This window comes from Cetorhinus maximus, chromosome 3, assembly GCF_964194155.1.
Source record: "Cetorhinus maximus chromosome 3, sCetMax3.hap1.1, whole genome shotgun sequence".
Taxonomy (NCBI): Eukaryota; Metazoa; Chordata; class Chondrichthyes; order Lamniformes; family Cetorhinidae; genus Cetorhinus; species Cetorhinus maximus.
In genome coordinates, this window is record NC_135881.1 from 179,920,919 (window position 1) to 179,934,068 (window position 13,150).

Sequence of the window (13,150 nt, forward strand, 5' to 3'; positions counted from 1 at the left end):
TCAGTATTAGCGTTCACTTCTGATTTAGAAGGTCATGATTTAAGCACCCACACAAGCAATCTGAGCATAAATCTAAGATGACACTGCAGTATAGTGTGTGCTCCACTGTTGGAGATATTAATCTGATATGTTAAACTGAGGCCCCCTCAGATAAATATAAAAGACCCAATTGCACTATTTGAAAAGTAGCTGGAGTGTTCCCCTACTTTCCTGACCAATATCACCAAACTAGAATGTCTGGTAATTTGCCTAATTGGTGTTTGTGGGAACTTGCTGTGTGTAAATTGGTTGCTGTGTGTACCTATATTGCAATAGCGATTACACTTCAAAAGTAATAAAAACAGAAAATGCTGGAAAAACTCAGCAGGTCTGACAGCATCTGTGGAGAGAGAAAAAAAGAAAGTTAACGTTTCGTGTCCGTATGACCCTTCTTCAGATTCAGGGTCCTACAGACTCGAAATGTTAACTTTTTTTCTCCACAGATGCTGTCAGACCTGCTGAGTTTTTCCAGCATTTTCTGTTTTTGTTTCAGATTTCCAGCATCCGCAGCATTTTGCTTTTACACTTCAAAAGCACTTTGGGATGTCCTGAGGATATGAAAAGTGCTACATAAATGGAAACTATTTCTTGTATATTTTAGTCTTCCCTCTTGATTCATGACTAGCTTGATTTGCACTCATAATTTGCAAGTCTTCTGGGAAATATAATGTCTCAGATTTTGCTGTAGTGATGATAGTGAAGCTCAGCATTTGCCTTCATTATTCTGAAACTGCAACGTCTAAACTCCATATTTGTGCAGAATAACATGGAAACTCAAATTACTGTCAGTGATTCTACGCTTCTCCACAGGGTGGCCTGTTAATGTCCTCCAGTCTGCGATCCATTAGAAATTACTGAATTAAGGAGAACTTGCCCTCTTTTGCTATTAGTCTCACTGTAAAATGCTTTGAAAAAGTTGCACCCTGTTAAACAAGTTATATCTGGGTTATTAATAGCGTACCAAGTTTATAATTATTGTTGAACATTCTCACTGACACTGAAAAAACAAATTTACATTGTGAGATGTCAAATTTCTCCATTATGATAATTCCACCTTATTAAAATATTTCAAAGGTTGGTTTATGATATTTCAGTGCTTATCTTACTCCCATTAATATATTCCAATCATTTATTTTGTTTGTAAAATTTAATTTAAAAATTAAGGCTAATCAATACATTTTACACCATCTGTGGTGAGGAAAAAAAAAGTTAACGTTTCGAGTCCATATGACTTCTTCAGAGCTCTGAACTCAGCTGCATGGACTCAGGTTACTACCCTCAGGTTCAGTTGGGCTGGACAATTCAACACCAACTTGTTAATGTCAACCTATTCCACCATGTTGCTGGGCGCTTTGCCATAACTATCTCCTTTATTGGTGGCTGACTGATGACATGCCCAGGTCCGTCCCCTTTTTTTCATATATAGCAGTGCTAAAAGGAGCATATGTGATGTGATTGAGGTAAAAACACAATTGCAATCAGAATTGACTGAAACTGAGCCTGGGTGTGTTGAGCTCCCATGATCACCGAATGGCATCAACGCGGGTGAAGAGGTTTCTGTTTTATTCTTCACTATCAGCAAGGATGCAGCAGGACCCACTCATTGCAGTGAGCAATTGAAATAAGAGTCAAATGGGAGTAGTGAACTGGGGGGGCGGTGGGGGTGAGGTTATGGGAAGAAGGTAAAGAAGCGGATTGAAAGAACGCGTCCCCGTTTCCATGGAAACCCAGCGTTTGAATTGTACACGGAGGAGCTCGAGGCCAACCGCCACCTAGAGAGAGAGAGAGAGAGAGGGAGGGAAAGGAGGCTATAGGATCAATACACGGCGCAACGGTAAGGAATATATACCATAGCCATCAATACACTACACAACAGTATGGAATGTATACCATAATCATCAATACACTGCACAATGATAAGAAATATATACCATAGCCGTCAATACACGATACAACTGTAAGGAACATATATCATAGCCATCAACACATTACACAACGGCAAGGAATATATACCATAGCCATTAATACACTACACGAAAATGAGGAATATACACCATAACCATCAATATGTTACACAACGGTAAGGAATATATACTAATAGCGATAAATACATAGACACAAAATAAATATATGCCATATCACTAAATACACTACATAATGGTAAGAAATATAGACCATAGCTACACACACCGCAATAAGAAATCTATACAAGAGGTAAATAAACGTATACAATGGTAAGAAATATGTAGAATAGCAAGAAATAAATTATACAATATTAAACCTATACAATAAAGATAAATTAATTGATACATTGATAAATATGTACAATTGCAACAATTAATGATATACAATAGAAATAAATATGTACAGTGACAATAAATAAATGTATACACCAGTAAGAAATCTACAATAGCAATAAGTAAACATCCAGCAGTAAGAAACCTATACAATAGAAATAAACTTATACAATGGCACAATGTCTACACAATAGAGATATACAAACATATATAATGGTAAATAATATATACATTAGCAATGAATAAGCATCTGCAACGATGAGAAATATATACAATAGTAATAATTAAATGTTTACAATGAACAATAGGAATAATAAACATATACAACACTATGGCAATAGGAATAATGGAACAATGGTGAGAAATCTAAACATTAATAATAAATAAACATATATAAAATATACAAATAAACAAACCTGTAATGTTACCAAATTTATATGAGTGGATAAATAAATGACAGTGAAAAATATATGCAAGATCAATAATAACAATGTACGATGGTGAGAAATATATACAACAGAGATAAGTTATTCATTCTAAAAAATAGACAAAAGTAATCTTACACAAATATATACAAGCGACAAATGCACATTTGCAATGGTTGGAAATATATGCAATTTAGATAAATAAACATATACAATGTAATAAATCTTATAAATTGTGATAAATAAACAAATACAATTGTGGGAAATGTATACAATGGTGTTCAATAAATGCATATACTATGAAATATATGCAATAAATAATCATATTATCATAAGAAATGTATACAGTAGCAATCAATAAACATATACAACAGTGAGAAATCTATACAATTGAGATAAACAAAATATATAATGGCAAGAAATCTATTCAATAAAATCACAAAATTGCAGAATTACAGTGCAGAAGGAGGCCATTTGGCCCATTGTGTCTGCACCGGCTCTCTGAATGAGCATTTCACCTGGTGCCATTCCCCTGCCTTCGCCCCATAATCCTGCACATTCTTCCTTTTCAGATAATAGATTAATTCCCTTTCGAATGCCCCAATTGAACCTGCATCCACCACACCCTCAGGCAGTGCATTCCAGATCTTAACCGCTTGCTGTGTTAAAAGATTTTCCTTTTGTCCATTTTGCTTCTTTTACCAATTACTTTAAATCTGTGTGTTGTTGTTGTCGATCCTTTCACTAATCCTTTCAGTTTCTCCTTACCTACTCAGTCCAGCCTGCTCATCATTTTTAATACCTCTATCAGATCTCCTCGGAAAATAGAGATAAATAAACATTGACAAGAAATTATGCAAGCGTGCTAAATAAACAAATGCAATAGTAAGAAATATATTCAATAGCATAAATAAACAAAAACAGCAGTAAGAAATTTATACAACAGAAATAAATATATACAATGGCAAGAAATCTGTACATTTGAGATAAACTTACTCAACAGTAAGAAGTATATTGTATAGAGAAATAATGTATACAAATTATTACACACACACACGCGCATTTATATAATTCAAGGACAAAAGTTGACATGATGGTAGGAGATATATAACTTCTGGGGATAAACTTTACACCAATCAGAAATATAGTGAAAAATAAATAGCATTTTGATGAATATGTACAATTTGGAAATAAGCTTGTAGAATTGTAAGATATATATATATATTTCTTACCATTGTACAAGTTTTTATAGAAATAAACATCTAGGATGGAAAAGAATATATACAGGATAGAGACTGTCATGCACAATGGTAAATATGTATAATATTAAAGGCAATTAAACAACACTAAGGAATGCATACAATATCGAGAAATAAATACCTACAATGGCAGAATAGCGTGGAGTGATGCGCTCTGGGAGAAACAACATGAAGAGGCATTATAATCTAAATAGTACCATTTTAAGGGGAGGGGGTGGGCCCTGCAAAAGCAGAGAGACCTGGGAATGCTTATTTACTAATCTTTGAAAGTGGAAGGGCAAGTTTATGAGATGGTTAAAAAAGCATATGAGATTCTTGGCTATGAAGTAAGGGCACTGAATACAAAAATAATGAAGTTAGGCTAAACTTCCACAAATCTCTGGTTAGGCCTCAATATTGTGCACAATTCTGGACCCCACACTTTGGGAAGCTTGTCAAGGCTGTGGGGAGGGTACACAGGAAGTGATACCAGAAATGTGGGGCTCCAGTTATATGAAGGGATTGGAGAATCTGGGGTTGTTCTCAGCATGAGCAGAGGTTAAGGATAGATTTAATAGTGGTATGTAAAATTATGAAGGGTTTTGCTAAAGAAATTGGGGAGAACCTGTTTCCATTGAACAGTAATCAGAGGTCATATATTTAAAATAATTGCCAAATGAACTAGAAGAAAAAGGATTTTTTTCATAGAGGTGATGTTAAGATCTGCAACACATAACCTGAAATCGTGGTGAAATCAGATTCCATAGCAACTTTCAAAAGGCAATTGGACATGTAGTTGAAGAGGATTAATTTGCAGGGCTATGAGGAAAAAGCTGCGGTGTGAAACTAAATTGCATAGCTTTTTAAAAAAAAGCACAAGCAGAATGGGCTGAATAATCTCTTTCTGTGCCGTAAGATTCTATCGGAGGAATCGTCCCAGATTTGCACTACGTGCAGCAGTGGGCGGGTAAAAGAAAACTGCAACCCTTGAGCGCTTTTTGGGTGCTGTGGAAGCCCGCTGTGATGTCCTCTACCCCAGCTCTGGCCACAGGAGGGGCAGCTACGTTACCACTCTGGCTTGGTAGGCAATGGCAATGGTGATCAGTGCCAGTGCTGCACAGAAGAGGTTGGCTATCCAATGTTGATAGAGGACGAATGATCTCATCTGTGCAGCCAGGGTATGGCAACCATCTCATCACTCTAAACTCACACACTCAAGCCCATCACACATTCACTGGTATCTCACTCACTGCCAACTCGAGGGACATCACCACCCATTCTCACACACATACCCTCACATGTCCATCTGGCCTCATCTCCTCTGGAGTCTGCGCACTCAGCCCTCACCATTTTGAGGCCACTTGCACAGATCAACATATGCCCCCACACACACCCTGTGATACCTTCCTTCCCCAAGCAAACCCTAGCCCTGCAGCCATTGAACAGCCACCCACCTATGGCTGATCTGGTAGGTAGAGACCTACCCATAAGCCCCCCCTAAAACTGATGTGGTGCTGTCTGTGAAGCCTGGCGCTGATGATGTGAGTGCTGACCGAAGCAAGGTAGGCAAACAAACCTTGAAGTGCCAAGCGAAGTGCAGCTCGCCAGGTGCACGTCGCTTATGTGCTGTTGTTAAACACATCAGCATGTCTTCCTGCCAACGTGAGCGAACGATCTAGCGGGGGTGGGGAGATGATTCCGGTGGGCAGGCCTAATAATGATGTATTACAATGAGGTTCCCAACGGCGGGACAAGCGGTCCGCCATCTGCAGATTGAGCGGACGATCGCAAACTGGTTTCATGCCATCATGAAACTGATCGCGCCATATTTTCCGCTCATGCCACCGAACATGCCCGGTACCGGCGGGCACGGAAAATCCCGACCTATATGTTTATATGCAATATGGAGAAATAAAATTGTGTGTGTATGTATATATATATATACATGTTGTATTGCCAGAAATAAATAAGGAATATCTACACTATAGAGCGAAATAAACTTATGAAATATTAGGAATTATGGACAATAAAACAACAATAACTAACAACTTACATTTATATAGCACCTTTAACATAGCAAAGCTCTTAACAGAAGTGTTACCAATAAAAGCATTTTTAACACTGAGCCACAGAGGGGCAGACTGGGACAAATGCCCAAAGCCTGGTCAAAGAGATAGTTTTAAAGAGCATCCTAAAGTGAAGGGTGGTGGGGGGAAGAGAGAGAGAGAGAGAGAGGAGAAGAGGTTTAGAGACCAAGAAGGTTAGGGAGGTAATTCCACAACTTAGGGCCAAAGCAGCTGAAAGCATAGCTGCCAGTGGTGGTACGATTAAAATCGGTGATACGTGAGGCCAGAATTGGAGGAGCGCTGATATGTTGATATTTGTTGGGTTGGAGAAGGTTCCAGAGACAGGGATGAGCGAAGTTATGGAGGAATTTGAAAACACGGATGAGGATTTTAAAATTGAAGCACTGTCAGGTCAGGCTCGGAGCCAGTGTAAGTCAACAAGCACAGGGGTGATGGGTGAATAAAACTTGGTGTATTAATATATGGGCAGTAAAGTTTTAGATGAGCTCAGGTTTTTGTAGGGTGGAAGATGGGAAGCTGGCCAGGAGAACATTTGAATAGTCAAGTCTAGTGATAGCAAAGACATGGATGAGGGTTTTTGCAGCAAGAAAATAACTGAGGCATGAGTGGAGTCAGGTGATGTCATGGAGGTGGAAGTAGGCAGTCTTAATGATTGAGCAAGAATGCTGTCAGAAGCTTATCTCGGGTTAACACAACACCAAGGCTGTGAACGGTCTGTAGACAACTGTCAGGAAGTAATGGTCAGGAATTGAGGTTTGTAGTAGGGACCATAGAAAATCGCTTCAGTCTTCCCAATATTTAGTTAGAGAAAACTTTTGCTCCCAAAATTTATTTTTGTAAGTGTGTAGTGTTATTTCCTCAGAAGAACATTTAAACATACAATTATTGTTAAATTGTAAAAAACATTTTTTTCAAGTTTTTTAATGATATTTCAACTTCTACTTCTACCTTAACCTTACATGTATCTCCATTTCACTTTCAGTAAAAATGAAGAGGGGTCATACGGACTCGAAACGGCAACTCTGTTTTTCCCACCACAGATGCTGTTCGACCTGCTAAGTTTTTCCAGCATTTTCCGTTTTTCTTTCAGATTTCCAGCACCTGCAGTATTTTGCTTTTATAAAATTTCCATGACTCTTACTGCTTTTTATTTGCTTCTTTGCTGTCTGTGAGAATTTTTCAATCTGTTGTGTGATTTTTTCTTTTTCTGATGACTGTTTAAATCTGGTGCCCATCATAGGGACGCATTGATGTCAACTTTTTCATGTCGTTAAGCAGTCAATCATGGTGAAGGATTCACACACATCAAACCAGGAAGTTAAAATAACTTATATCCTTCACTTTTAATTTAAATTTTCAAATAAGAAATACATATTTATGGTTAGATGGAGATGGAAGATAAAAATAAGGATTTTAAAAAAAAAATTATCATTAAGGAGAAATTTGACAATCCACAAATATAAAATTAGCTTCTCCAGTGAGGGTATTTACTACTAACTATGAAGTTAATGCACCTATATAAAACCAGTTACTTCTCATTCAAGAAAGTGTAACTTCTCAAGGCACTTTACAGTGAGACTAACAGTGAAATAGTGAAAGTTCTTGTTTGTTCAACTGATTTCCATTGATTGCAGTCTGGAATTCCCTCAGCAGCACACCCACTGGAGAAGCATAGAATCACTGACAGTAACTTCTGGATTTTTGCATTATTCTGTAAATGTGCAGGTTCCAAAAGTTGTTATCAGTTTCATGATGGTAATGATGGTGAATGCTAACAGTTTTGCCATTGTTATCATTTCAAAATCTTGGACTTTGTGTTGTTATCAGAAAGTGGGGGCTTAGAGCCACTTTCCCCTAACATTAAATGTTTACTCCAAGGAAGCAGGAGCTCTATCATGTGAGTAAACATGTCTGCTCAGTGCTCTTACTGTGAATTGAACATGGTTCATAGTCAGATGAGCCTAAATATAATTCTTGGCCACACTTCACATCTTACACTAATGGTCTCTGCCATGGTCCAGATCCTGTGGCCATTTTCCCATTAAATAAAAGCCAGACTCTCTTAAGATGCATTTTCAACAAATATTGCCTTCGAGTGGTTTGTGGTTCAGTATAGTCCAATGCTGAATTGTCAAACCAAAAGCAGTCATGAGATGTTTTAAGTATTGTTTTGAAGAGTTCCCAAATATTGATTAGCCCATTTTGTTAGCAATATCTAATAATTCAGGAGATATCTAGCACCTTGGCTTTGACAAATTTCTTCATTTTCTGATTGTCAAAAATCAAGAGTCACCAGGAAGTATGTGAAAACAACAAAAAGACTGGCGAAAAAACAACCTCTGTACTGGTTGTTAAGACTGGTAACAGAGAGATAAAGTATCCATTTTACATTAGGATAAGATGAACCTTGAAATGCACCCACAACCAGGCAGGCAGGGAGGGTCTGCAGCAAAAACAGAAAACGCTGGAAAAACTCAGCAGGTCTAGCAGCATCTGTGGAGAGAGAAACAGAGCCAACGTTTTGAGTTCATATGACCCTTCTTCAGAATAGGCCTGCTTGGAGTTCTAGCATGCTGGCCTGCCGCTGGGTGCACACCTCCAGACAGTTTAACAGCACTCCACCCCCTCCCCCCGCCCCACCCCACCCCCCACACCCTGTCGTGTTGGGAAGCTGGAGGTCAACTGGAACATACTAGTCAGCATTCTTTGTATATTGTTAACAATTGTCTGCCCATCTCTGCTGGGCCCCAAACTTGCCCCACTAAAATGGCCAGCACCAGAAGCAAGGTCAGGAACCCTGCAGGCCAATCAGTGACAGTATTTTTGGGCCCTGTCCACCTCTGTTCCTGATATTGGGAGGCAACTTCCATAAAAAGCATAAAAGCAGGCAATTAGACCCCTTAATGAAGTGACTAAAATCTATAAATACTTGAGTAGATACCTGCAACAGATTTGAATTTATAACAGTATCTGACTAATTGTACATATAGAATTTGACAGAAGTATGGAGGTTTGGCTATGGTGTTTAAAACTTTGTATTGCTGCAGCTATACTTTGCTTTAATCAAACAGGGAAATTGAGCATGTCTCCTTTCAAGGGTAAACACAGACTACTGTAAAAAGCTGAGGTAATTTTCAAAATAAACTTGGCTAAACTCACAAAGCAACTCTCACTCCCCTCCAAAAAAATAATACTCCTGTTTTGTTCTCCAGGACTACTTGCAAGAGACATGTCTGCCTCTAGCCAATACAGTGACTGTGGTAAGTCTTTTTCTGTTGTTCCAAACATGTTCAATTAAAGCACAGAATCAGTTGCTTGATATGTCCTGCTTTTTTTTTCAATTTGCTGGTTTTCAATCTGTGACATAATGATTTTGGTAAGATGGAGCAGTCCAAAGTTTTATGCCAGTTATAGAGTACTTGGGCATATATGCATGTGCTTGAATTGGTGATGGCTCTAAAATGATCTAAAGTGTGTGTTGGTTGAAAAACCTGATTTCAAGAGGAAATTTCTTTATGACTGAACTATTTTTCTATTTTCTGAAATGCCATCTTGTACCAAAGGTTTGTAGATTGTTTGGTCCTGATATATTATGTATCAGGTACCCATTCTTGACTCCCTCCCAATTCTCATCCACACGTCGATGATTGGTGAGAGCTTCCAGGTCTATTCAACAGCTAAAAATGGAGGCAGTGCTACATGTTCTTGTTGTTTTTTGGATCTCTGATGTTGGTAATAATCATACCCTAATCTTGGAAAGATGAGAGTTCTTTATATTTCACATTTGCCAAGCTGCCTTGTACAGAAGAAGGACAGGTTTGAACTGGTTCTGTTAAACATCACATCACATGAGTCTCCAGTGCAGCTATAAAATTATAGTTCTCTGGAACACCCACACATAACAATTAGTTCCTAGCGAATTAGTTCCTAGCTCTTTACAGGTATTTACAGATAATGCAACAATATATAACAGGCAGGGTGTTTGTATGAAACATGGAAACTATATTTTTCTGAAAATGATTCGACCAATATTTATAAAAATGTATTCTTCGCATGTGGGCTTTGCTGGCAGGGCTGACATTTATTGTACATCGCTATTACACATGTTATTATACATGGGGTATATTATGCTCAAAGATTTATAGCATTTCAACATTTCTTAAGCATATAGGCTCCAAATTTCCTCAGCTTCTGGTTTGTATGGTCACTGTAAATTAACAGAGAATACAATGGAAAGGAGGAAAACAGATGGAACCAGAAAAATTGATGGGTGCATTTCCAAATGGATCAGGGCCGAGATTGCAGGTGGGCAGGCACACAATTTCATGTCGCCAGCCTCAGTGCTGGTTCCCTGCCACCGTCCCAACTCCAAGCCATTTTCAATGAAGGTGGTTCGGGCTCAGATCCGCCGCTCGCTGCCTCTGGGTAGGCTGCCTGCTCCGGCCATTTAATGTTAATGACAGGGCCTATTAACCATAGAACCATAGAATCACAGAAAATTTATGGCACAACAAGAGGCTATTCAGCCCATCGTGTATGCTCCGGCCGAAAAATAAAAAATAAAAAAACTAGCTGCCCATTCTGATCCCACCTTCCAGGACCTGGTCCATAGCCTTACCGGTTACAGCACTTTAGATGCAGATACAGGTACCTTTTAAATGAGTTGAGGATTTCTGTCTCCATCGCCAAACCAGTTTGCGAATTGGTGGAGAAGTTTCTCCTCATGTCCCCTCTAATCCTTCTACCATAGATCTATGCCCCAGTTTATTAAGGCCCTGTTTCCACACCAACTGAGATTTTCAGTCAGGAACGTAGGCAGCCTATGCCTGCCTGGACCACATCCAGGTCACTGCGTTCAGTGTGGGGTGGTGTGGGTATGAGGAGGGGGCGGGGTAGTGGTGGTGGTGGGCAATAGATCATGTGAGGGACCCCTCCTACCCCCAACCCATAATGGCTACTGGGAATCAACTGTGGCTGCTGGCTGTTCTGTGATGGGGTTGTCCCTCCAAGATCATGACCAGGCAGCTGTGGCTGTTTTAAGTTTGAAAAAGACTGACCTGTTTTTCAGACGGCGCCTCCATATTGAGGTGCCCCCCTCTAGCTCTCTCTCTCTCTCTATTATGAATCTGCATCTCCCACCTTAGCTGGTGGGGCTTCTGGTGTGTCAGTGGCCATCTTACAAGGAGGCAGCGCCCACATGCACATCTTCCATTGTTCCTGCCCCACCGCATTTGCACTGAGAATTTTCAGTTATTTATTTTAAGTTTAAATAGATGGTCCCCTGATGATTCACTGAGGGCTTTTCTACTAAGGGAAGAATTTTCTGCCTTCCGGGCAGGCGGACCCGACCCAATCTCCGGCGGGTGAGGAGCCGATCCCGGCCGGAGAAGCAGGCCCCGCCGCCATTTTACGTGGGCGGGCCAATTAAGGCCTGCCCAGCATGACATCGAAAGAGCGCACATCTCCCTGAGGCTAAGTGCTGCCTCAGGGAGATCGCTGACAGTTGTGAAAATATTAAAAATAGAGGAAAAAAATCCTTACCATGTTCCCCTCATGTGACAATGTCACATGAGGGGAACATGTTCATAAATTTCACTAAAACTTTATTAAACTTTTAAACTCCCTACATGAAACCTCATCCCGCCGGTGGATGAGGTTTCATGTTTTTTCTATTCCCTGCCGGGGCTCCAGGCCTGCCCGCCAACCTTAAGGTTGGACAGGCAGGTCCTTTAATTGTTTTAATGATCCTGTCAATGGCCTCAATTGGCCATTGACAGGTCGGCGGGCCCGCAGCTGATTTTGCTGCGGGCCCGCCTTCCTGAAGATTTAAATGGGGCGGGATGACGTCGGGGGCTCCCCTGTTATTTTACGCGTCGGCGAGCGGGCTCCGCCCCCTACTCGCCGACGGCAAAATTCAGCCCTAAGTATTTGGGCAACTAAACCAAGGAGGCCCCAGGTTTGATGCTCCCTCTGGAGCTGCCTGATACCAGTTTGATTGACAGTACGTGCTGGAGTTGGCTTATTTCCTGTCTTTGGATAAGACTGGAAAAAATCTGTTCGGATGCTAAGACCATTATCCAGTGACTACTCCAAGAAAATATTAGATGACGACAGGATCAAACCTGGCTGTGATTTCCCCTCACCCCAGAAGCCTGCTAACACCTCATGTCAGTGCTCACACATGAATGGTAGCTACATGGGCATGAACTGGAACTGTCTCCCAGAAAGGAAGCCAAATGCGTTAGGACTGGAAGGGAGTGGGAAAATTGTCAAGAAAATGTAAACAAAAATTTTAAAATGTGCCTTCGATTTTTGCAACATTTCTTTCATTCTTCAGTTTGAACTTGCCTGGGATCTATGCTACTTTAAATTATGTCCTGATTGACTGGGGTTAACTCCAAAATCCATTCTTACACCTATCATAAAATAAAGTATTTGAACCAAATGAGTAATTAGGGTGACCAGACCATACTATCACACCATTTCTGCACTGGCATTTGAAAAGCCAAATTAGTCCAAGCATCTCACAGGGTAATTTGTTTGAAGCAAGGTAATTTCTTAGCAGGGAAAACAGTTGCATACAATGAAATGAGCCATCTTGTTAGCAGAGCTTATAGGAGCCTTTCCTATCTATTCTCACATAACAGGCGAGGCAAAGTATTTTTAAAAATTATATTCAATAATGGGATGTGGATGCCTCTGGCAAGACCAGCATCTATTGCCCCTCCTTGATTGCCCATGAGAAGATGGTGGTGAGCTGCCTTCTTGAACAGCTGCAGTCCGTGTGGTGAAGGTGCTTCCACTATCCTGCTAGGGAGGGAGTTTTAGGATTATGGCCCAGTAATGATAATGAACAGTGATATATTTCCAAGACAGGATGGTGTGTAACTTGGAGGGGAACTTACAGGTGGTGGTGTTCCCATGCACCTGCTTTCCTTGTCCTTCTAGATGGTAGAAATCGCAGGATTGTTCGGTGTAATGAAAAAGCCTTGGTAAGTTGCTGCAATCTATCTTATAGATGGTATACACTGAAGCCACATTGCATGCTATTGGAGGGAGTCAAT